General features: G+C 36.6%; 1 pseudogene; it reads right to left on the reverse strand.

Moving 5' to 3' along the window:
• Window positions 1-14,487: 14,487 nt before the first annotated feature.
• On the reverse strand, window positions 14,488-20,988 carry LOC132373718 (serine/threonine-protein phosphatase 4 catalytic subunit-like; annotated as a pseudogene).
• Between the last annotated feature and the right edge of the window lie 5,147 nt (window positions 20,989-26,135).

Consider the following 26,135-nt stretch of genomic DNA (forward strand, 5'->3'; position numbering starts at 1 on the left):
TTCAAATAGTTGACTCAGTTTTAGGTTTCATAACAAAATTATGGATAACAATTAATTTATAAGAACAATTTTCAGTTGAATAGCTTTTTTTAAATTAAACTTTTTATTTTGAGATAACTGTAAATTCACATGTGGTTCTAAGAAAACGTACAGAGCTACCCAGCTTCCCCTCATGGCAACATCATGCAAAACTCGAGTGTAATATCACAACCAGAAGATGGCACTGATACTGTCAAGATACAGAACATTCCATCACCACTGGATCCCTCCCACTGCCCTTTTATAGCCATCCCCACCCCCTCCTCCCTGGCAATCACTGTTCAGTTCTCTGTGTCTATAATTTTGCCTGAATAGCTTTTTAGGAAGTATTGCAATCAGTGTTTCCTTGACCAGGGCCTTTTATAATTACTCCTCTCTTCAAATATCTTCCTTTTGAGGATTTCACTATAATTTATCATCTCCTCCAGTAGATAAAAAGAAAAGAGAGAAGAAATTCAGTAAGCATTCATGCACTATCAGATCCCCAAAGTGGTTGGATGCAAATAGTAGTTTAAATAAAATCCTCAGGAAACCTAAAATATTTACTAAGTGACTGTCTTCCATTGTCACAAATAATTTAGTGTTGATGCTATAAAAGACTCCTTGAGTAGGGTGAGCTTGGAAATACTCAATTAAAAATTACCACGCTCTGATCATTCATTAGTAATTTTTAAAAGAATGGAGCATTGTAGATAACTTAGCAGCCAACTTAAAAAAATGCCATGAGCAGAGCCAATTATTTTATCATCATTCAACTGATGAGTAAAGTGGATGTGGACTTGGTGTTGTGATTAATAATAGGTCACTTGGTTATGAGCTTTGTGCACAAAAAAAAATTGCACATCTAGACCTTGAGAGAAAATAGTCTTATAATTTGGGTGGTAGTCTTAATGTAATTATTACCATCTGGGACTTCCATTGACTCTCCCCACTCCCATTTCTAATACTGTTAGCAGCAATATCCTTGATTCTGTTACTGAGGATCCCTTGGAATAATAGTGGCCTCACAGGAATGATTAATGACTCAATCAGAGAATGGGGGACAGGCTTCCAGGCACCGATTCAAACATTGAATATAATTAGCATATTCGTTTTTCAGAAGCCAGTCACTTTTTATTATAGTTCGTGCTGTAGTTCTTTGACTGAAACTTGTAAGTAATTATTTTACATCCCTTTATTTATTGCAGTGACCTCTAATGCTAAGCATGCTTTTAATTTGGGGAGAAGGCTGCCTGTTGCGTGACTTCTTAGGGTCTAGGCTTTTGATGTTGGATAGTTTGTCCTTAGTAATAGTCTAATTATCCCACTGGAGGAGATGTTTTGTTTTCAAAGGGGATTATTCATGGCTTAAATCAGATACCCCAAAGCTGCCAAGTAATAAAAGAGATGGTTAACATTCTAAATCATCTTGCCTAACTACTAACTAAAAGGCAGAAGTGTTGGTGTTATTTTGGTGACCAGAGTATTGCATTCTTCTTGCAAAACTGCATAATTGAAAGGGTGGGGTCTGGTTTGCATTCCATCTCAAAAGACTTTTATAGCCCTTAGAAAGCTGGAAATCTGCTTCTTGTCGAACATCTCTTTCCACAACAGATTAGGTTCATCCCTTTTTCACTAAAGTCATTGGAAAAACTTCAACATTCAGTTTTTTTCAAGTCTCAAAGTAATGAATCCCCTCAATATCTTTTTAAGTTGAAACACATTCCAAATAATTTAGTTCCAGCTTAATTTCTTAGTAAGCAATAAATAACATTTCATTGGTGAGCAAATGCACATCCAACATCTGCTTTGGTGAGCTGGAAATTTCCCAGCTTGTGGGAAGCATTTCTCTTCCCTATGTTGCACTTAGCCTGGAAGAACATTCTTGATGCCAGGATGCAGTTTCTGTTCCCCCCTCTCCTTTTCCCCCAGTAAGAGTTAACATAAGGTGGGAACAAAAGAAAAATCAAACACTGAATTGGAAAGGGGGACTGGAAGTAAGTCTTTGATCCAAAAAAAAAAACTGACTTGGGGAAAGCAAATAAAAAGGTACAGTGAAGGAATGAGGAATTAAAGAGGAATAGCATATATGACCAAGTCCTCTGGACGGTCTGCCGTAGCACTGTGCCTGAAAGTCCTGACAGGGTCTCTAATGCTGTCCCCTAAACCATTCCATATGAATGTCTAGCTTGTTCTCCAAGGAGGAAGATTTTCATACCTGCCTTAATGAATGTTTCTGGGTTGCACTTATCTCCCTGTTCTCATCCAAACTCAAAACCCGTTGCCGCCATTAAAGGTTAGTTATTCTTTTCTTTCTCCAGGTGAAATAAAGAATAATTAACCACTATTTATGATATAAGAGTTCTTTCTAGTCCAGAACAGTGACTAGCTTACCTCTCAAATACTTTTCAATCAGATTATACTAATTTTCAAATATAATATTGCTAAACTTTATGGGCTGGGTCTCTGTACAGCCAACATAACTATCATTATGCAGCAAATTATAATGTAAAATTAATATGACTTCCATTCTTAGTCAAATGTAGATAAAAATCCTTTAGGCTTTGTGCCATTTTACCCATTAGCAATACCGTTTTTTCCCTTTATTTCTAAACTGTGGGAAAATTCTCTCATTGTTGTACTTTGAAATGGCCCCAATCTCCCTACCCAAATAAATAATTCTACACTTATTTTTACTACAAATTCCCCTCTCTTTACTGCCCATTTGCTTCATTTTTACCTTGTTTTGGCTCATTTTTCATTGCCCTTTTTTCCCTAAAACTGTTTTCAAAAGCAAATTTTCTGGCTTTTAATTTTATGTCTTAATGGGATCTTAGCTGACTGTTGTCTCTTTCATGCCCTTATGCAGTCAACTCTCACTGAATTCTAAAAACAAAATCACTTTCCACTTTTAAATTAATATTTCATTCGAGTTTTGGAAATTTTTCTTTACCGTTTTTTAACAAGTAGATAATTATCAATTCTTAGCCAAAAAAGAACAAAAAGGAAAAAAAAAAACAAATAGGAAATTTTTGTCTTCGGTTTTTTTAAAAATACAATGTATTTTTTACATTGTAAAAAAAATTACACAATGTAATTGTATATACAATTTTATACAATGTAATTGTATAAAATACAATTTTATAAAATGTAATTTTTTTTTAGTCTTGTAAGTTGCAATAAAATTAAGCTTCCCCACCCAATCAATTGTTTCCCATTGGAAACTGTCACACATCAGGCATCTGGCTTTTAGAAAGAGACCATTGCCCAACTGCTGTGGCCAAGATTGAGTGTGGCTTTAAGAACAATTGGCATAGCCTTGGAGGAATGAACAGAACAGATTTCATGCCTATCTCCTAGGAGTTAACTCAAGGTCCACATGTCCTATCACCTACCAATTGTATGAAGGTGCTCTGTGAGTAATAAAAATATATAATTGCAAATTATTTTCCTTTTCTTTTTTGATAGTATTTTGCAATAATGATGATGATGATGATGATGATGAAAACTGCTATCATTACTGATAAGCTTGGTGTAATAAAAGTTTTTGGAGCCAGACAAACCTGGGTTTGAACCCCAACTCCACCACTGTGTGGCCTTGGACAAGTGACTTGGCCTCCTTAAATTTCAGTGTCCTTGCCTAATAAACAGGAAATAATACAACCTACTTATTGTGAGGATATAATTATATAATTAAAGTATCTATTCTACTGCCTGACACAAAATATAAGTTCAAAAATACTAGTTTTCTTATTTCAAAATCCTTTTTACAAAATTATAATCAACACTTTACCTACTTCAGAAAGTGTTTTAAGACAAACACAGTGACTAACACTATCAAATCAAAGTTTGAAAACTAGAGGAACTTTGAGAACCACTGATTCAAAAGTTTCTCCAGTTTTACGAGCAACAGGAATTACCACTTCTGTCCTCAGAACCTTGAGATTACCAGAAAGACAAGTGTCTGAGGCACTTCTGTAGGCCCAGAAACTGTAAAGAAAGACAGCTCTCAGGGAGGGCTTTGCATGCTCTACAAGATTTATATCAACTAGTTGAAAAATTCTATTCATCCCGGCTCCTTACTTTAGAGATGAGGAATCTGGATCTCAAAGAGTTTGTGACTTAGCCAATTGGTGGTACTGCTGAAAACTAAAAACTGGTGTGCTTCCTAGTTGAATGCTCTTTCCATGAGGAGTTATTTTGAGTCAACTCCCAAATCTGCAAGAACATCAAAATAATGCTCTTTCTTCCTCTGACCTCAGTGATAACTGGTTAAGGATTTAGAATGCTTTGGAGCAAATCCTCAAAGCAGCTGCAGGTCCTCAGTGTTCCAGAATAGATATTTGAAGTTCTTCATGCAAAAATTCCTGAAAAAAGACCTTCTTTTAACAGTAACTAAAAAGGCTTCCTGCTCTTTTGTCCTGAAGCACCTATGGAGACATCAAATACAAGTTGCTCTCCTTTTAGGTAGCAGGAGATGGTGGAAAGAGCTCCAGAATGGACATCAAAAAACACCTTGATCCTAGTTCTAATTCAAGTTTATCCTTTATGTGGCATGAGGTATGCTTTAGATATCTCTGAATTTGAAGTTATTTTTGACTCTTCATTTTCTCACACACTACATATCTAGTTCAACAGCAAAACTTGATGAGGCCATCTTTAAAATATATCCAGAATCTGACCATTACTCACCACTCACACTGCTGCCACCTTCATCCAAGAAATTATGATTTCTTCTCTGGGCAATTGAAGAAATCTACTAATGGGTCTGCCTGTTCTACCCTTTCCTCCTCCATACATTAGTGAGAATAATCTCAGAGTTTGTTAGCCAAGCTTCCATAACGGACCTGTCCCTTGATTAACAACCTTAATTTGTTTCTAAAAACCCTGCTGCTAAGTGAAAAGCTATTGTATGAGAAAGCTTTTTCATTAATTTTAATGGAAAAATTATGACGAATTTCATTCCAACCCAGGATACCCCAAAAATGTTTATAGAAAGAAAAATATTTTAATTGAACAATCAAAATATTGTTCAATCGTTATGACATTATGTAAGTAAGTAACATGGAATTTAAAATAAATAAAGTAGTTTGTGCATAAAAAGTAATGACGTGAAGTTTACTGTACTCACCAAAGCAGGAAAAGACGTGATGGAGGATATTAGTGGAGGAGTGTTGAAAGTTGTTGTTCTTTGTGAGATACATTCTTCCCTCTGAACAACTTTCTGTATTAATGTTTTTAACAATTTGATGGATCATGCTTATCTTGCATTCAAAGTGCACTTAAAATTTAAAGTTATAGCATAGAAAGATACCTTTAGTCAAAATAATATCTATAGATGAGAGCACTCAGAAAGACAAAAAAGTTTATTTAGTACGTAGAGTGAAAAGTCACCAAAAATGTTACCTCTTCATCTTTCTGACTAAGCACACTTAAGGAAAATAAAAGACTTTTAGTTTATTCAAACATGGTGCACAGTTCAAATTTGTTTCATCTGATATTTGATGACTAACAACTGAGTCATATAAAAAAGAATGTTTTTCCTGGCTGGGACTTCTCTGGTGGTCCAGTGGTTAACACTTTGCCTTCCAATGCAGGAGGTGCGGGTTCGATCCCTGGTCCGGGAGCTAAGATCCCACATGCCTTGCGGCCAAAAAACCAAAACATAAAACAGAAGCAATATTGTAACAAATTCAATAAAGACTTAAAAAAAAAAAAAAAAAAGAATGCCTTTTCCAAAGACTACAAGGTCGAAATATCATTTTTATGCTCATTTGCTTTATGTGCTTTGGGAAATACAGGTCACTATATCAAAAAAAAAAGAGTTGTTTGGAAAGTGTCAATTTTTCAAGAGCCATTATGGCAAAGAATGGTTAACTGAATAGGCATTCTGTATGGTAAATCTGTGTTTACTGGTCTTTTTATTAAGGTTTATAATTCCTTATGTGACAGTATAGAACATTGTTAGCTTGTGTATAATCCAGGAATCAAAACCTTAGGGAACCTATGGAACCTTATATATTTCATGATCAATCAATACAACATGCATTTTTAAAGTACTGGTTATATACCAGATAACCTGATAAAACAGGTAAGCCAAAGAAGAAAAGTGTTAAGTATTATCCTCACCCTCAAGGAGTCCTCAGAATAGTTGGAGATGGGGGAGGGTAGATGTATAAACTCTATTATAACATTATAAGTGCTACACTACAGAGTGCTCTGGGAGCAGAGGGGAAGGAGCCACTAATTCTGCCTGGAGGAGGGTTGAATTTTCAAGGGGCAACACAGAAGAAACATCTAAAGTGGACATTGAAAGATCTGCTGCTTGAAGGTGAAGGTGGAGGTGGAGTTGTGGGCAGTCCAGGCAGAAAGATAGTATTTGCAATGGCTTGGAGTCATTGAAAAGAATCTTTTCTTCAAGATGTAGCATCTCTGAATTCATAAACTTTCATTGATGTTGATTATGCTGTTTCACACAGGACCAATAAAGTCTACTGAAAGGTTTAATAAGAGAAAAAAAATGATCACCATCTCTAAGCATAAGGCTGTTGTGAAAATATCATTTCCTGTTGGAGTTTTCTATTGCTGCAAAACAACTCACTCCAAACCTGAAGACATACAGCAGCAACCATTTTATGCTTATGGATGATGTAAGCCAGGAGTTTGAACAAAGAATAGCAGGGAGGGCTTGACTCAGCTTCATGAAACTGGGTACTTACTTGGGAAGATTGGAACTGCTGGGGGTGCCTTAAATAGCTGGGAGTTGGAGTCACCCAGAGGCTCCTTCACTCACATGTGTACCACCAAGGCTGAGGTGGTCTTAAAGCCAGGGCACCTGCACAGTTGGCTGTCCATATCTACATCTACCTGGTTGGTTGATCCATAGATGTGGACAGAACCTGGGGACACGGAGGGCCACTTTACCACCCATTTTACATAAGGGACTTGAACATCCAAGGATTTGGGGCTCCGCAGGGGCTTCTGGAGCCCAATCCTCTTGCAGATACTGAGAATGACTGTACATGAACTCTCTAGGTTTCCTGGGCTTCTCCCAGTAGAGGCTGGTTCCTAGAGGGAGGAAAAGTCCTAAGAACAAGCTTTCCAAAGAACTGGATGGAAGCTGCCTACTCTTTACCGAATTAGCCTCAGATGTCACAGAATGCCACTTTCTTCATATTCCATTGATTGACACAGTCCCAGTGGAAGGAATAGGGTCTTAAACCCCATGTCTTCATAACAGGGGTGCCAAAGAATTTGTAGCCATTTATTTAAATCTCCACATTCGACACATTACAAAACATCTAACAATCACACTACAGTATTTTCTGTATAGGTTGTAATGGAAGAAATTGCTTTCTGGTGTTAACTGTCAGGTAAAATCTTTCTTCTTCTGCACAATTGGTGTATTTTTACTTTATGGTTACTTGAATCTGAAAAATGACTGTATTTCTCTTAAGTTTGGTGAACTTTGAACACTTTTATGTTGTTATTTAAAATATTTTTAAAAGAAAGCACAGAGTAAACAACTAAAATCTGTTTCTAGGTGGCTATAGTTTTAGTTCACATGCATATGGAGTAAGGGCAGGAGATGAGGATGGGAAGATAGCCAGTGACCAGATCATAAAGACCATATATGTTCTGCTAAAGACTGCACTACTTTAATTTATGTCATCTAATTTAATCTCTATATCCATACTATGGTATAGGCATTAACACTTAACACTTGTAAAGAAAATGACCAGGATAAATGATTTTTTTTTTTTTTTTTTGCTTTAAAGTTCAAAAGCAGCATGATGGATTTATAACTACATATTTTAAATCTATCTTTCATTTTATTATAACATTGTAGTTTAAGCAAAATAATTTTACAAAATTTCCTTTTGCGGTGAACTACAGCAGTGCTTCTGGAACTATCTGTGGTGAAGGACCCATTTTATTTTTTATTTTCAATCTGCCATTCACTGACATTTTATGTAAAATATAATTACAAGTAATTATAAGAAAAATGAAATGAGAAAAGACATATGAAATACAAGCCAATTTTTTGTTATTAGATTTAACAGATATAAGTTTACTTTGTCAAGTTTCTGTAAAGTTTCTAAGTGCTGACTTTCAGTTTCTGTACTTTAACTGGCAACAAACAGTTATTAGACCACCAACTGTCTCTAGACCAACTCTGAGTAACATTGACCTAGAGGATTATATTTATGCAGATAGATAATTTTTCATGCCTTGATCTCTCACCCAAAACACAGTTACTAGTCTACCCAGGGTGGCCCCCTCAGTCACCTTTCCAGCTTGGTTTTTCTCAAGCTTTGCAAACAACTTTCTTTCAGTGATTTATGCAGAAGGGTCCACTTACTCCAAATTGTCTGGGAAATTGTTAGTGCCTTGCCCATTGTTCAGCCTCAGCTGGTGTTCAAGGACCAGAGCAAGTCTTCTGGTGATTAAGCAACGGCATATGCATACTATGCTCATAATTTATAGGCAGCCATGTGCTTCATCACACAAAGTTTCTGCCTGGATTGAAAGGTAGAGAATGGATCTATTTGAATGTTGTCTGTGTACGGAAAGTAGAAGATGACTGTATATCGATGCCGTGTATTTGTTTGCTGAAAGAGTACTCTAAAACTATTTTATGTCTCTAGAAAAATGTGTGTAGATTAAGAATTCTTCTTTGCATAGCTTGGCTGAATTTTTGCTAAAGTTTTGTGGTAAACTATATGCTACATGAGTAATTTCTAAGCTCCTTTTCCAAAAACGAGAAAAGAATGCAGTTTTAATTTAATATCAGAAGAATTTTCCAATCTTGGATGCCTCAAGAGGTTTGGCAACATCAGATTGGCATAACATTTTCCAAAGTGAATTTCAAAGGATTAGAGCTTTCTTTTCCTGATTCTTATCCCTCAGTAGATGATTTATTTTCAGAAGACATTGTTGACAAAACCGTGGTAGACCAGCCCAACTAAGACAAGTAGATTATCAACTGGGTTAATCGTTAGTGTCCCTAAATGTAGTTGTCAACCCTTATTGTACGTTGAAAACACCTGTGGAGCTTTAAAAAAATACTGATGACTGCGTCTCATCCCAAGATCTGAATTTATTATTCTGGGGTAGTACTTGGTCATGGATACTTTTTAAAAGCTCACATAGTAATTCTATTCATCAAAGTCGAGAACCACTGCCCTAAACTAAAGGATGCAATGATGGAAAAGTCAATATAATTGTGGTCAAATTCTATTCTCATTAGGTTACAGGAAAAATTTTACTTCACTAGTTGATTAAAGTAATATATGTGCTTAACACCTTTATTGTTGTATGTAAAAACCTGACAATTTGAGAAATAAAAATATTACAAATAAATAGCTAAAAATAATTTGCTGCACACTGTTATAGACTAATTACATTATCCTCGTTTTATTGTCACATGTTAAAGAAGTTATTTTACTATTTTGGCTTTAGAATTACAGACACTAAAGTACAAATAACCTATGAAAATTATCTATGGTCATAACTAAAAGAAGTAGTGCAGAACATCCCATTTGGGGCTTTTTAGTTTGAAATCTAGTGTCTTTTTATTTATCAGAAGCTTAGTATTTTACAGTCAGTGTCTTTTCCCCACTGATACTTTTGGCCCAAAATATGTCCCTACTCTTCCATAGGCCAACATCTGAATGAAAACTTAAGATAGATGCCTGCCAGCTTTTGAAGTGTCTATAATCTACTCTTGGTCCGTTTTCTAACATTAAGCTCTTTCTCCATTGTTTCATTTGAATTTTGCATCTTTAGGTTATCCATTGGTTTGGAAACCTAACCTCAGGGCTGAACTTCTTGGTTCTTGAACTTGGTTTGTGTTTGGACCTGACTGTCTTCTTGCCTTGAGAGAACCAGTCTATAACACACTTGCAGCCCATCAGTCCCATCCATGACCTCCTATGGTCCCCAAGTAAAAATGGGGACAAGGCAGCCAGAACATTAACATTTAGATGACCTTATTCCACATTCTAAACCAGATTCCCATTTTATACAAGCACAAATTCAAATAAAATGGAATGAGCTAACTATCAATGACAAAACTGAGAATATAAATTTCTGGGTTATGTTTCCAATACGTTTCTATGCCTGCACCGGGTACATGCAGACACTGAAAACAGAGCAATTTTAACTTCTATCTTCCATAGTTAATAAGGTATGGGGATTTATGTGCTCATTGACTCAGTTGGTGAATAAGGTGAATTTTAGAGTACTCTTTTGGCAAACAAATACACACAGCAGGTTAAAATTGCCTTAAGAGCTAGTTAGTATCTCAAGAAGCAAACACTTCCATATCTACTAACTAGGACAACTCTGCCTTACAAATGCACACCATTGGTCACAAATACAGCAAGGAATGTGGTGGCATTAGTACAACCAACTGCCATTACTAGAAAAACACAACCATAACCATGCAAGTCACAATTAGTGTATTACTTTTAAATGATATGTATTGCTCTGAAGTCAAGTTTTTTTTTTTTTAAATAATTTCCTTTTTAAAATATTTATTTATTTATTTGGCTGCACTGGGTCTTAGTTGCGGCACGCAGGATCTTCAATCTTCGTTGTGGCACATGGAATCTTTAGTTGCGGCATGCGGGATGTTAAATGTTGTGGATATTTGAAAATATTTTTAATTATTTGATCAATACATACAACTAACCTGGAGCAGAGAGAAATCAGTACATATTTGAGAGCTTCAGCAATCTTCTACACGTTCTAAATTCACAGGATAGTTGCATAGTTACACATTAAATGGTGTCACAAGTTTGTGAAGAATGTGCAAAGCTCCTTCTCTAATCTTTGATATGATTTAGACAATCAGGTCATTACAACCCCAATTATTATGCAAAAAAGAGCTTCTATAATTTGTGAAGTTTGAGTTAAAAATAGGATGTAAAGATTTCATTAAACTCTATTGTTACTAACAATATCAAAGCTGAGCCTCACAGGTAGTTAATACAACATATTGAAGTAGGTAGTCCCATGAATGCCAAAATGGTTAGTCAATTTGTTCATAAATTCAGCTCACTATTGTTTGGGATATTATAAACAGAAGTGATTGTCTTCCCATTTTCAAACAGATGTTACTGACGTGGATTAAACACAGATAAGAGTGAATCAATTCAGCAAATATCAAGAAAAATACAACCAGAAAAACTGCTATGCTCTATTTAGAGAGTGACTAATTCGATATTTCTATGGTGTTGAAAGGAATATTCCAGAAAATAATATTTTTGTTTCCAGAAAATAATAGATTATATGCTGTAGTAACAAACTTAATTTCAAAATTATTGGAGATATATATTTTTGATTTTGCATTTCCCAATCTGTGTTTCCATCATAAAATAATTTTTTCCAAAAATTGGATTATTTATGAAGCTTTTAAAAAAATCCTTCATCTTCATGTTCACCCTCAAAATCATCATTTATTGTACCAGACAATACTTAAAGGAACACATATTTCCTTATTAATATTCTATAATAAGTTTCTTAGGCTCATTGATCAATGTAATGCAAATCTCCCTCGGTTTATGATAGGGTTACATCGTTTTATGCCCATTGTAAGTTGAAAATATCATAAGTTGAAAACATCGTAAGTCAAAAATGCATGTTATACACCTAATCTACTGAGCATCATAGGTTAGCCTAGCCTACCTCAAACATACTCAGAATTAAATTAGCCTACTGTTGGGCAAAATCACCTAACACAAAGCCTATGTCATAATAAAGTGTTGATTATCTCAAATAATTTATTGAATACTATACTGAAAGCGAAAAACAGAATGGTTCTGTGGGTACAGAAAGTTTGTGAGTGTATCAGTTGTTTACCCTTGTGATTGCGGGGCTAACTGGAAGCTGCAGCTGCTGCCCTGCCCAGCATCACAAGAAAGGATCATACTGCATACTGCTAGTGCAGGAAAAAAAAATCAAAATCCAAAATTCAAAGTATGGTTTCTACTGAATGTGTATCACTTTCACACCACGGTAAAGTTAAAAAAATCATTAAGCCAAAGCATCATGAATCAGGGACTGTCTGTACAGGCAATATTATTTAGTGATGTTAAAAACAACTGGGTCTAAATACTGCTTTAATTTCTTTTCCTAGCAATGGGTTCATTCACTTCAAACCAGACAGATTCCAATTTATTACACACATTCACTATGAAACTGTATATTTCAGGCTTACCACAAGACAGCAGTAACATTCTAAAAGCAGAGGTATACACCTATAAATATAGAGACCTCAAACTATCTCTTACAGAGATGCTTGTCAGTATGGCAAACTAAGCTAATCAGATGCTCTGCTTTTTACCGCAACACTTTAAAAAAAATCAGTAGAATAAAATATTTAAATGAAAAACATTTAAATTACATGGTTTAATTCAAAAGGAAGAAGCCAAGTAAAAAAACATCTGAGCCAAAAGGGTAAGGACATTTACATTTTACCTGCTTCCAGGAGAGTTGGGACCTCCTCTACATCTTGGGCACTAGAGTTTTAACATTCAAAAGGGCGTAGGAAATGGTTCTTCTAACATGTGGAGGCAGAAGTTGGAACTGAATCCCTTCCAGAAACCCTAGAGCCTTACAGAGCTGTCCTGGCCCTAATAAGAGAGTAGAGGAAATGCCGTACAGCACTCTGGGTAAGCAGAGATGTAATAGTTTATCTCTATCAAGTGCTTGTTGTAAAAGAAGAAAAAAAAAGGATCCTAGGAAAAATTAAAATTCCAGTTAAGATGTGAGCCTAGGGTTGTGTTATTCCAAGGCTCTTGTTCTTTCCTTTGGTTTATGCTGGCTGTCCTTTCTCAGAATTGTCTTTATATTTGTGTAGAGTAATAAAGAATTTTCCTCTTGAATCCATAACCTAAGCATAGGATTCTCTATGTACACACAATTTCTACAACATTTATATGCATGTCACCCTGCCAGCCTTGGTAAACTCTTTTTTGGAAAGGATATGGTCTTTCTCTTATTTTTTATGCAATTATTCTCTAGCATAGATCTCAAAGGTCTGCAAACTAGTGAACATCACAGTAAAGCAGTGCAAACTTCAGCCGCCAACTTCAGAGCTTAATTAGGTCAGAAACTGAATTCCAGTATGCCACGGTGTATGCTCCAGAGCAGAATTTCATTGATTCCCCCACTTGAGTTAAAAGACATTGTTGCAGTCACAAAGCCTCCCAGCCTAGAAAAACTATATTTTGAGAAAGGATGCAGGTGGATATGAATATTGGATTTGAGTACTGAAGTTACCTTAAGAAGAATCTTGATGTTACACTTGTGATTTTAAAAATAGGCTGTTGGAAACTAACTTGTTGCTCATGAAGGGGCTCTGAAATACTTCAACACTGCACCATATAAGCAGAGTCATCTATAAAACTGTATACTCAAACATCACACATGTACCAAAAGTAAGGAGATCATTCATTCTTTAATTGCGCACACATTTTCATGAGCTGCAAAGATGAGAACGAGTAAGTAGATGTAAGCACTGTATAGATCCTCTTATTTCATCTCTCGTAACAGGCACCCCTTCTTACCAGGGTTTATCATGAAGTTGATAATTGAAATATTTATCCCTAATGTGACCTAAATGTTAAATAAACCCACCTGATAGACTGATTGAGATATAATAACATAGGTTACCAGAAATAACTCTAGAATAAATTATATGCTAGGGAAACTTAAAGCAGGGACTCTGATCAGAAAGAAGTATGGGGGCTTCCCTGGTGGCGCAGTGCTTGAGAATCTGCCTGCTAATGCAGGGGACACGGGGTCGAGCCCTGGTCTGGGAAGATCCCACATGCTGCGGAGCAACTAGGCCCATGAGCCACAACTACTGAGCCTGCACGTCTGGAGCCTGTGCTCCGCAACAAGAGAGGCCGCGATAGTGAGAGGCCCGCGCACCGCGATGAAGAGTGGCCCCCGCTTGCCACAACTACAGAAAGCCCTCACACAGAAATGAAGACCCAACACAGCCAAAAATTAAAAAAATAATAATTAATTAATTAAAAAAAAAAAAAAGAAAGAAGTATGGAATAGAAGGGTGTTTTCTAAACTGTAATCATCAGAGCCACATTTTTATGATTTTCTATATCTAAATAACTCCTGAGCTATTACTTACCTAATATTTTCCTTTAAATTGTCTGTTTTTAATTTAATCAATCAACACATTTTTCTCAAAATTTTGATCTAAAAACAAACAAAAAAAGAAAGAAAGAAAAACAAAAACGTTAGTGGAAACTTCATGGTTCCAGTGGGGAGAAGGGAGAGGAGGAGCCTGGAGCTGAGGCTCTGAGGCCCTCCAGAGAAAATCTTCGTTCTTGAAGTGCTCCCTTGAAAGAAGTGCTATACCCAGCCTCCAGCTGGTGAAGAGGGCACATTCAATAGAGGTCTGAGGGCCAGAGGGCCTGGAAGGGGCAGGGGCCCAAAGGCTCACAGGAAGTATTCAGCCACTGGCTTCTTTTTTTTTTTTAAAGTCTTCTAAACTTATTTAATTAATTTATTTATTTGTTTATTTTTCGGCTGTGTTGGGTCTTCGTTTCTGTGTGAGAGCTTTCTCTAGTTGTGGCAAGCGGGGGCCACTCTTCATCGCGGTGCACGGGCCTCTCACTATCGCGGCCTCTCTTGTTGCGGAGCACAGGCTCCAGACGCGCAGGCTCAGTAGTTGTGGCTCAAGGGCCTAGTTGCTCTGCGGCATGTGGGATCTTCCCAGACCAGGGCTCGAACCCGTGTCCCCTGCATTGGCAGGCAGATTCTCAACCACTGCGCCACCAGGGAAGCCCAGCCACTGGCTTCTTGAAGGGGATGCCCCATGTCCCTCAGGAGCAGCCTCAAATATACTGAAATCTTCCTGAAGATGCTCATCCAGCTCCAAGATGGCTGTCACATTCCCACAGTTGTAGCAGTAGTTGGGTGACAACTGAAGAGTGAGCACAGTTTCACTGAAGTGCCATTCATAACCTGTCACCAGTTGGTGGGCCCAGATCATGTCAGTGTCCTTGGCTGCATGGAACTGTGTCACCACATCACTGCAAAATAGGTAGCCGCTCCCACAGGGCTCACACACCATCCTGTTGTGTCTTGAGGGTCGGACCAGAGCAGGTCACACACAGTCCATCAAGGGGCATGTCTTGCTTTTGGTCAATCTTCTGCATCTAGTCCAGGGCCTAGATGGAGGTGGAGAGGCCCTGTGCACACAAAAGATCTTGTCATCAGTGATGGCCAACAGGCTGAGGTAGTCAAAGATCTCGGAGCAGTAGTGCTACATGGTGACGGAGCCATATTGCACCGGCACTCAGCAGAGAAGCCATAGACCTGGGCAACCTGGAGGCTACATGGTTGTCTGGGATCAGGGTGATACGGTCAGGATGGCCAACCTTAAATGCCAGCAGCAAGACTGTATCAGTGCCATAGAAACTATGATCCATGAAGTCTCCCATGAAGAAGTAGTTGGTCTCAGGGCTGTGGCCACCCTCTCTGAACAGCTCCCTGAGGTCATAGCATTGTCCCTGGCTGCAGCCACGTGCTGTGACTGGCAGGTCCTGGTTCTGCACTTTGCTCTCCAGCCTTAGTGCGCAGGGCCTTGACTTCTCTCCCCTTGATGATCTTGCAGCATGGCAGCGGCTGGATCTGCTGGTCCAGGCTGCAGACCTTTGCTGTGGTCCACCCCTCCCCACCCCACAGGTCAGTGTGGGCTGCGGTGCACACAGGTCTGTGCCCCTCCCACTCTGGCTCCAGCTCTCGGGGTCCCTGCCTTCCTCCTTCCCTCTGCTTTGGTCCCTTGTTCTGCTACTCAGTCTTTCATCCTGGGTCTTTTTTGTAGCTTTTCTCCCTTCTTATCTGTAGCCTTCCCCATTTCTCTTAATTTCCATTCATTTCTCCTTCAGAATTTTTTTGGCGATTTCTTTTTTCTTTTTTTGTTCTGTTATTAGTTCACATTCACTGTCCTACATTGCACCTCTTGTTCAAGATATTCCCCCCAATAAAAAGTTAACTCTCTAAAAACTGTTTACCTACATAGGAATGCCTACCTACATAGGAAAATTATATTTAATAAAAATGTAATGTTATATATAAATTATAAAAATATAACTTTTACTGAGAACTTACTATATGCTAAATATTTCTCTAAGTGCTTTACACGAATGCACTCATTTAATTCTCTTAAAAAATACCTTGATCTAGACAGTATTTTATCCAGTTTATAAATAAGGAAATGGAAGCCCAGAGATATTGCCCAAAATCTATATAGCCAATAAGTATTGGAGCCAAGATTCAAACTCTGACATTTTTACTTCAGAACTTATGCTCTTAACTTTACAATATAATGCACCCAAAACATGTGGAAACTACCACTATTAAATCTCAGGAACACATGTAATACCTTGTCTCAAAGCAAATACTGTGGAGAACTATATTCCATGATAAATGGCTTCATGTAAGTAACAAGAAAACAAAAAGCACATAGATGATCCTAAGTGGGTAAAAAGGTAGTAAAATTATAGTAAAAATGTGAATGTAATTGGTGAAACTTCATTTTGTATTGTCTTTTGAATTTAAATGAAGGCTTTGAATTCTTTTGAAAATAAACAATGGCATGGAAATTTTCCTTTCATTTAAATTAATGAGTTTGGCCATGTTTTTCAATGAATGTTAGAAATAGAAAGTATGACACATTGTATATACATTCTTCTTTTCCTAATTACTAGTTTGCAAGGAAGAGGGTTTAATAGGTAATCAAAAATTTCAGAGATTTGAAATTGATTCTGGAAAGTAATTTTATACAATTGTGATTAACTTTTTCAACAGGGTGTATGTGTGCATGTGCAGGCATCTATCATGTGCAATGCCCTGGACCCAAGGGGGCACTTGCCATTTTTCTGGGATGGTCTACATTCAATGTCAATAAATGTTGGCAAAATTTATGCCAGTCAAATACAGGCAAAATAATTCTATAAATTCTAATAGTAACACATGTTTTATGTACTTTAACTTGCAAATTATATAGACGATTTCCTGAAAGAGTATTTTTTTTCAATGACAAAATCATATATGCAGACTCTAGAAAAGGTGTTAAAAAGCTGAGTTAAGGGAGGGAAAAGGTGAGAACAATTATCTATCTTTAGAGCATAACAAATAATCATGATGTAAATTAGGTTCTTTAGAGAGGGAACAAATTAGCACTCAACCCTACATTACAACGTAAAAGTGAACTATGCTCATAACATCAGAAGTAAGAGAAGATGAACACAGCCCTTTGCTTGTCGTCTTGGCTAGATCTGAATGTGCAATGATGAAGGAGATTGATGGTTAGATCCTAAATTTGTTTTTCCATCTTCATTCTCATAACGTCCTCATAGGAGAGTGTCAGTATGTATTGATCTTTCTTTACTAATGAGTTTTCTTATTGCTCTGCCTTCAGAGACCTTAATTCCTTGATATGTTATCACACTCCAACAAAAGAACAACCTAACCAAAGTCTAATAATTTTTTGCAATATGTGGGGAAAGTATGTTTGCTTTAAAGAATTCTTGCTAGACTACCAGAAAATATTCTGACTTTCTAATAGAAAGTTGTTTCTACCAGGATGAGTTTATGTGTTTTTGTCTTATTTCTCTAGACACAATACAAATCTAAGGAACTTTCTGAGGTTTGAAATTTCCTGAAGATGTGAGATTCAGGCATATAAACAAGATTTTTCTGGTTCAAATGTGAAAACATGATTAGCTTCACGGTGACATTTTCAATGTGCACACCAAGGATTAGGAGATGTATAAGGTAAGGAGCAAATGCCAAAGAGAGAACAATTGTGCTTTGCTAAACACTGCTTAAAGCATAGGTTTTTTATGCTGTTATTACATCTGTAACAGCTAGGGTTTGGAGCTCATATAAAATTATGAATTGTCCTGTGATGAATTAATAAGTGTTACGTGTGGGGGTAAGGAAGTCATTTTTAAAGTATCATTTTGCAAGAAGTTTAGCTTTTAATTATCAGTGACAAGGAAGAAAAGTGACAAAATTATCTCCTTCACCACTAGGTAAACATTCATTTTAACAAATTTGAAATAGCTACACTTGACATCTAAAGCCTGAGTAGATGGCAGATATCTATACAGGGGGATTAGATTCAAAGGCAGAAACATCTCTATTTTCTACATACTGGAATGTTGTATTACCCAAATTTAAGTTGATTTTATACTATTAAACATATATTACATGCCTGGCAGTAAACACTGCCAGTAGTTTAATAAAATGTTTTTCCATTATAAAAATCTATTACTAGAGAGTTAAATTTCCCATTGAACTCTGCACAAACACTCTAAAATTACTTCTTGTCTTTCCTTAGGGGATTAAAGATATTGTAATACATAATCTGATTCTGTCAGAGTGTATCAGCCTGCTCTCACTTGTTTCAAACTTTGATCGAATAGTTTCTTCTTGTAAGCATTTTTACTCTAATATGATGCTCATAATAAAAAAATTCACAGCTGAATTTCTAAGTAGCAAAAATTTCTATCATTATTTGACTCTAGCTTCCTGTTCACTGTTCTAGTTGATAATTCATAATATTTTATTTTTTACAGTTTTATCTTTTTAAAGGCTGTATAATCTGCCATCATATAAATGTATCACATATTATCTATTTTTCTATTTGTATCTAGGTTTTCCTAATTTTTTCCAGCTTTATGGAGATATAATTGACATACAACATTGTATAAGTTTAGGGTGTACAATGTGTTGATTTGATACACTTATATATTATAAAATGATTCCCACCATAGCGTTAGCTCTGACACCTCCATCATGCCACATAATTATCATATCTTTTTTGGGTGAGAATATTTAAGATCTATTCTCTTAAACATATAATACAATGTTGTTAATTATAGTCACCATGCTGTACATTAGATCCCCAGGACTTACGCATCTTATAACTGGAAGTTTGTACCATTTGACCAACATCTCACCATCCCCCCCACCCCTCATCCCCTAACCCTTCGTAACCACATTTCTACACTTGTTTCTATGAGTTCACATTTTAATATTCCACATGTGAGATCATACAGTATTTGTCTTTGTCTGTCTGACTTGTTTCATTTAGCATAATGCCCTCAAGGTCCATCCATGATGTCTTACATGGCAGGATTTCCTTCTCTGTCATGGCTGAAATCTTACATTTCCTTTATCCATTCATTCCTGAAGCTGAATCGTAGGGAAAGGAGAGAATAAAGTAGAAATTACAACTAAATCTTCCACGTCTGAACATTTAAGAATATTTTAGAGTTGTAAGGGGTTATAAATATTTCCATTCTCCTCATTTGGAAATTTCCGTTTAGATTTAGGATTTATGAGCCCTTTTTCTCATTGTACATTTTATAGATTTTAAGTGGCTCACAGTTAAACTTTCTTCAGGAATTTGAAATTCTCTTTAGGTTTTCCTAATTAGTGGGCTGCCTATTAAAAGAAATACTAAGTTGAGAGACTTGTGGTAGCTCCAGCATTTTATTAAAAATGGGTATGAAAGCATGGGTTTTGAGCACAAGTGATATAATTAAATATATGGAAATTCTAGGGATACTGCCATCTTAGTTGGAGGACTCCTTTAAAGTGTGTTGGAAACTATACCTATTATCTAATTTACCACCAAATAATTAATTAATGTTGACTTTTTTTGTTATTGTTAATAGGGAGGATGTTAGTAAAAAGATTGGATGGGAGGAGTGTAGCAGGCATAGATGTTTAGGTAAAGATAGAGTTGAGCCCAAAAAACTAAGAATGGCTGGCACATATGACTTCATACTCAGCAGTGCATTTTATAAATATAAGCAATTATTTTTCATAAGGAGACAAACCATAGTTAAATCCCTTCCTTCCTTCCACCCCTTTTTATCTCCATTCCCCACTCTCTTTCATCTCCCAACCATAGACAAAAATTTTTAAATGTTTAATGTATTGGGGCTCTTTTATAAATGTATATTACTTTTTTGTATGCATGTATTTTCATTCACATAAACAATGTTGTATATTTATATATATTTACATTTATACATATATCATTGTTTCTCTTTTACCCCAAACTATATTTATGAAAGTATATATATTTTGAACTATGATATATATACAGAGAAACATGCAAAATGTACAACTTGAAGAATGTTTACAAACGAACACGTGAGTTACCAGCATCCAGATCAAGAAATATAACATTATTAGCACCACAACTGCCCCCTAATGTCCCCTCCCAGTCACTTCCTCCCATCAAGGGAACCCGCAACATGACTTCGTTTTTTCTTAATATTTATTTATTTATTTTTTTGGCTGCATCAGGTCTTCATTGTGGCACACTGGCTTCTCTCTAGTTGTGGCCTGTGGATTTTCTCTTCTCTAGTTGTGGCACTCGGGCTCCAGAGCGTGTGGGCTCTGTAGTTTGCAGCACGCGGGCTCTCTCATTGAGGCACCCGAGTTCGGTAGTTGTGGCGAGCAGGCTTAGTTGCCCTGAGGCATGTGGGATCTTTTCCCCGACCAGGGATCGAACCCAGGTCCCCTGCATTGGAAGGTGGATTCTTTGCCACTGAACCACCAGGGAAGTCCTGTGCATCATGACTTCTAATATCTAATTAGTTTTGCCTATTTTGAACTTTTTATGGTTGGGATCATGTGATATATACTCTTTGGGACTGCTAAACATTATGCCTCTGAGATTCATCCACGTGGTTGTTTAGCAGTTTTTCCTTCTTTTTTATCGTTTTCTATCTTATGAATATACCATACTTCACTCTAATCTTGTTGGACTTTGAGATTTTCCAGAGCGGGTTATTACTAGCAACGTTACTTGTGCATATAATTTGGTAAACATGCAGGTATTTCTCCTGTCTACATACTTAGGAATGTAACTGCTGGTGCATCGTGTACAAGTTCAGCTTTAGGAGGCATTGTCAAAGAATTTTCCAAAGTTGTCTATCGCATTATCCTCTCATAACTGTGTGTGAAAATTTCACTTTTGCTAATACTTGGTACTGCCTGCTTTTTGATTTTATCTATTTTTGTGGCCATAGCAGTATGTCATTATGAAGTTATGAACAGCCTTATTAAGGTATGATTGACATACAATAAACTGCACATATTTAAAATATATAATTTGATACATTTTGATAAATGTATATGCCTGTGAAACCATCATTGCGATCAAGGTAATTAACATATCCATCACCCCTAAAAGTTTCCTCATACCCCTTTGTACCTGCTCCATTCTGTCCCTCCTTTTCTCCCCTTCCCCCAGAACAACGACTGATATCTTTGTTCCCATGTACATGTTCCTTTTTTTCTCCTTTAGCTGTTTCTAAGATTTTTCTGTTTATCTCTGGTTTTAAGTCATTTGATGTGTCTTGGTTCTATTTCTTCATATTTCTTGTGGTGGACTTTGTTGTACTTCATGAACTGTGGGTTCATTATTTTTATTTAATTTGAGAAATTTTGGCCACTATTTCATTAAATATTTTTTCTGGCTTACCTCTCTCTCTTCTCCCTCAGGGACTCTGATTACACATATGTTAAGCTGTCTGAAGTTGCCCTATAGATCACTGATGATCTATTTTTTTTTTTTCTTATTTCTTTCTGTGTTTAATACTGCACAGTTTATTGCTACATCTTCACGTTTTCTATTTCTTCTGCAACATCTAATTTCCTGTTAATTCCATCTGGTTTATTTTTGTTCCCTGAAATTTTTTCTGTTTAGAATTTTATAATTTCTATTTTGTTCATTTTTATTTTATTTTCCATATCTCTCATTAACATACTCATGTCTTTTTCTACCTTCATAACCATGAAATGTAGTTTTAAAAGTAGTTTTAATATTGGTTTTTACTAATTCTATCATCTGAGTAATTTGGGGGTCTGTTTCTATTGACTAATTTTCTCTGCATTCTGGATATTTTTCTGCTTCTTTGCACACTTGGTAATCTTTTTTTATTATTATTATTGAATGCTAGGTAGTGTGAATTTTAACTTGATAAGTGCTGGATATTTTTGCATTTCTCTAATTATTTTGGGTTTTTTTTTTCTGGGACTCAGTTATTCACTCAGAAACAAGTTTAATCCTTTTGAGGGTTTCCTACTAAGCTGTGATGGGCATGATGAGAGCAGCCTGTATTATAAATGTCTATCCAAGTCATTTGTCTGTTTTTCTGTTGGGTTATCTACTGTTTTCTTAATCATTTTTAGGATATGTATTCATTCTACATATGAGCCATTTACTGAATATATAAGAAATATCCTCTTTCACTCTGTGGCATGCTTTTTGAACTTTCCCTCAATCAAAATGCTGTTTACTAAGAAAGACATAATAAATATTTCCCTCCCAGGACAAGGCTGTTTGCATTGTAACAGGGACATAAATGGCTTGTCAAAAGGATGAAGGTCTAATGGTAGAATTTCCATTAGCAGTTCAGTATGTCAGGAAGTTCATTGTATCCCATCCTGATATCTCTTCAGTCATAGCACAATCATGATATCTCCTTTGCTTATTGCTGGGATTGATTAGAACCTGTTATAGAAAAGGAAAGACCAGCTTCCGTATGACATGTGTTTGCTTAGAGTGGGCCCTGCAGATAGAATTAATAAAAAAAAAAAATCTGGAGATCATTCACCAAGAAACATCATAAAATAAATGCACAGTCTTACTTTTTATTAAAAACATACTTTTAAAGGTGAATGTATATTCAGAGATGAAAATACCTATAGGAATATTTTCCTAGAAATATGAATCATCCAGTGCTTTGGCTTCTCATTAAAAAAAAGAAGAAGAAGAAGAAAAAGAAAATGAATCTTTCTGCTTTACAGCATCTGAATGTGAACCTGTTATATCAGCTATTTGTGTTTCAAAGGGAAAAGGGTTAATTAAATAGCTTCAATTTAATCACTGTAAATTAAGTAACTTCCATCTCTTTGTCCAGATAATTTACAAATATTTATTATCCCCAAATCATAAGGACTGGGAAATTGACCTCCTTATTTTTTCCTACTTTCCATCCCAGATAACACTAATTCATTTATCTTTCCAGAAATAATTACCTACTATGATACAAGACACACTAAACTAAACACTAACTCTCCCCCAAAGGAGTTTATAGTCTAGAGGAAAGAGGTATGAATCAATAGGCAACAGAGATCAGTACAGCCTTTCAGTACCAGCTGCTGGTGGGTCTACTTCGTTAGGGACCAATGCCTGAAGGAAGAGACATCTAACCTGACTTTTGTCTAAGATTTTTAAGTGTTAAATCTTAGCATGTAATGAAGTTAATGGAGTCTCTCTAAGCCAGGATATTGTTGTCTTTTCCAAGTAAATGAATATTGCAGATCTTTAAGTATGATTGTGTCTGATGTATGTGTAAGGGAGAAGGATGGGGGTAAAGGAGGAGGAGGAGGGAAGAAATCTGTAGAGAATTAACTAGGTTCTTTTGAAGAAAACTATACAAAACAGAGGAGTATATTCCCACCAGTCATCGTCATCCTTATCATCATCAGAACTACTGTTTATTGAGCTTCAACTCTGTCCTGGGTGACCTACATGCATTGAAATCTAGTTTCCATAATGAAAGGTCTTTAAGGTCTTGCTGATAGTAGCTAGCACAGCAAGAACTGGATTCAAAAGATACACTCTTTCCCTTCACTAGGGTTTCTCAGAGATTTTTTTGGTACATTTTAATCCAGTAAACTGGAAATAAGGGAACCACTTAATTGCTTGAACTTGATGGCACCCATAAGAGACCTGCATAAGGCTCAGACAAGTAGAATCTCTTCTATCTAGAAACTAAAAGAGCTGCTGAAAATATTGGATAATTTAAAGAAGACTGGTAAAGCTGTAATGCAGAAACTTCAAGTGGCAGGTCCTAGAAAGAACACCCAGAGATTAAATGGGGGAGGGTGGCTGGCGAACTGCCTGGAGGAGTTGCTTAGTGCCTTCATCAAATTAGCTACCCAATGGGAAGCCATAGTTGTAATATCTTCACTCTTGATAGTTTGAAGGGGACCAGGATAAGCCACCCCCAAATATGCCACTTGGGCATAAGGATTATTTTGAGCTGAAGGCAACTGAGAATCAACACATACACGAAGAGTTCTCTGCTCTGCTTAAAATGAGGGCATAAATTTTCCTTTGTGGAATGTGCCCAGGAAGAGGAGACTGACTTATCAGCAGAGACAGAGTCACACAGAGATAAATCTGTATGAAAAAAACCTTACTAAAATAACCGTTGCCTTCCATTATATTTATTCCCCTGTGGGGTCTTCCCAGATGGATTGATAATGTTAACCCCTGTGACACTACCCTCTTACCTCACCATCAACCAATCAGAGGATTGTGCACGAGTTGAACACATACCCTGCAACTCCCCTCCCTCACCTTGCCTTTAAAAATGCTTCCCTGAAACACATCAGGGAGTTTGGGTCTTTTGAGCATTAGCTGCCTCAGACTCCTTGTCTGTCACCTTACAATATATGCTGTGCTTTCCTTCACCACAACCCTGTGTCCAAAGATTGGCTTTACTGCGCAGACGGAAGTTTGGTTCAGTAACAAGAGTAAAAGAAAATTATTTTTCCTCTGCCTCAGTCTGTACCCTAGATTTTTTTCACTCAAGAGGTAACATAATGTGGTGGGAGAAATATCTGCCTAGGAATTGAGATACTTATCAGTCTTGACCTGAACTTTAGTTACCTCTGTGACTAAGTTAAAAAAGATTCTATTACAAGTCTTTGTGCCTTAATTTCCTTATCAGCATAATAAAAGGGTCAGACTAGAAGAAGATGGCAAATATCAAGAGTATTCACTTCATGACTGGAGGGCTTGGTCAAAGGTTTAGAAGACACACGTGTCATTATTAATTGCTAACATCTACAATAGACACTGGAGTTGGCTCTTTCCGTATATATGCAGAATATATGTCATCTATGGAATAAAAAAATGGATAAAAATTCTTTTACTTCCAGCATTCAATGAATCGGTTTGTACCCTTTAATAGGTTGTTGACACAGGTTGGGAAAATTCAGCATGTTTCAAATTCCACCAGAAGAAAAAAATAGGCAGATGCCTGAAGCAATGACATAATGTTTAGGGGAGAAGTGAAATTCTTTTTGAGTCTTGGGTGGTCAGAGAAGCAGCAATCCAAGATCTACCAAGGATGCAATTTTCCACTGCACACTTTGCTGTCCAAAAACTGTGTTTGAGTGCTACAGATGCCTATAACAGTATATAACTAACATATAGAGATAGATAGCCCTTCTGTCTCAATTCTGATGTTTAGGTTAACTGGCTATCCTGGAAGGAATATCCATGTATCTATGAGGAATCTATTTAATATTATCAAAGACTTGGTTTTAACAAACTGATCATGGATGTTCGGTTTTTCCAGTGTGAAACAAATTGAATTCATTTCAATATGACCATCTTTGTGACATGTTGGCCTTTGAAGTTTAAGAAACTCATTCCCACATAATTTAAGTTTAATGCCACCTCTTTTCTCCCAGATGCCAGTGTAATTTATGTAGAAGGGGGCATTAAAATAAGACACTCAGGGCAGACTTGCTTTCATTTACATAATGTTCTTGCGGGGGTGGGCTGGGGGGAGAGCATTAAATCAATTTTAACCTGTTTGGGCCTGCATCCAAATAATGTGCAGGCCTGTTTGAAGAGAATTGGTTTTGAAATTTGTAAAAGAGATCATATGAAATGCATTACTCAATTAAGTAAAGGAATTTATATTTTAGTATAGAATACTGTACCATCTGCTGGATGAATATAACTAATTAAATTTGACTTGGTATGCGATTCGAACAAACAGTTGAAAAATGAAAATTCTATAACGAATTCTTCGGCAGCACCTGAAATGATAGATACCCACTGGGAAAGATTGCATCCAGCCCTGCTCAGGTTGCAAACAGACTTTCCATTGTCTGGCTGCAGTATGCATAATGTTTGCATTAAAAAGCAGGTCCGTTTCAGTAACTGCTCACCAGCAACACAGAAAACCCAAATGCAGTGTTTGTCTGCTGTTTTCAAAGAACTAAAAACCTAACAGGATGAAATC

Source organism: Balaenoptera ricei, chromosome 10, assembly GCF_028023285.1.
Source record: "Balaenoptera ricei isolate mBalRic1 chromosome 10, mBalRic1.hap2, whole genome shotgun sequence".
NCBI classification, from domain to species: domain Eukaryota; kingdom Metazoa; phylum Chordata; class Mammalia; order Artiodactyla; family Balaenopteridae; genus Balaenoptera; species Balaenoptera ricei.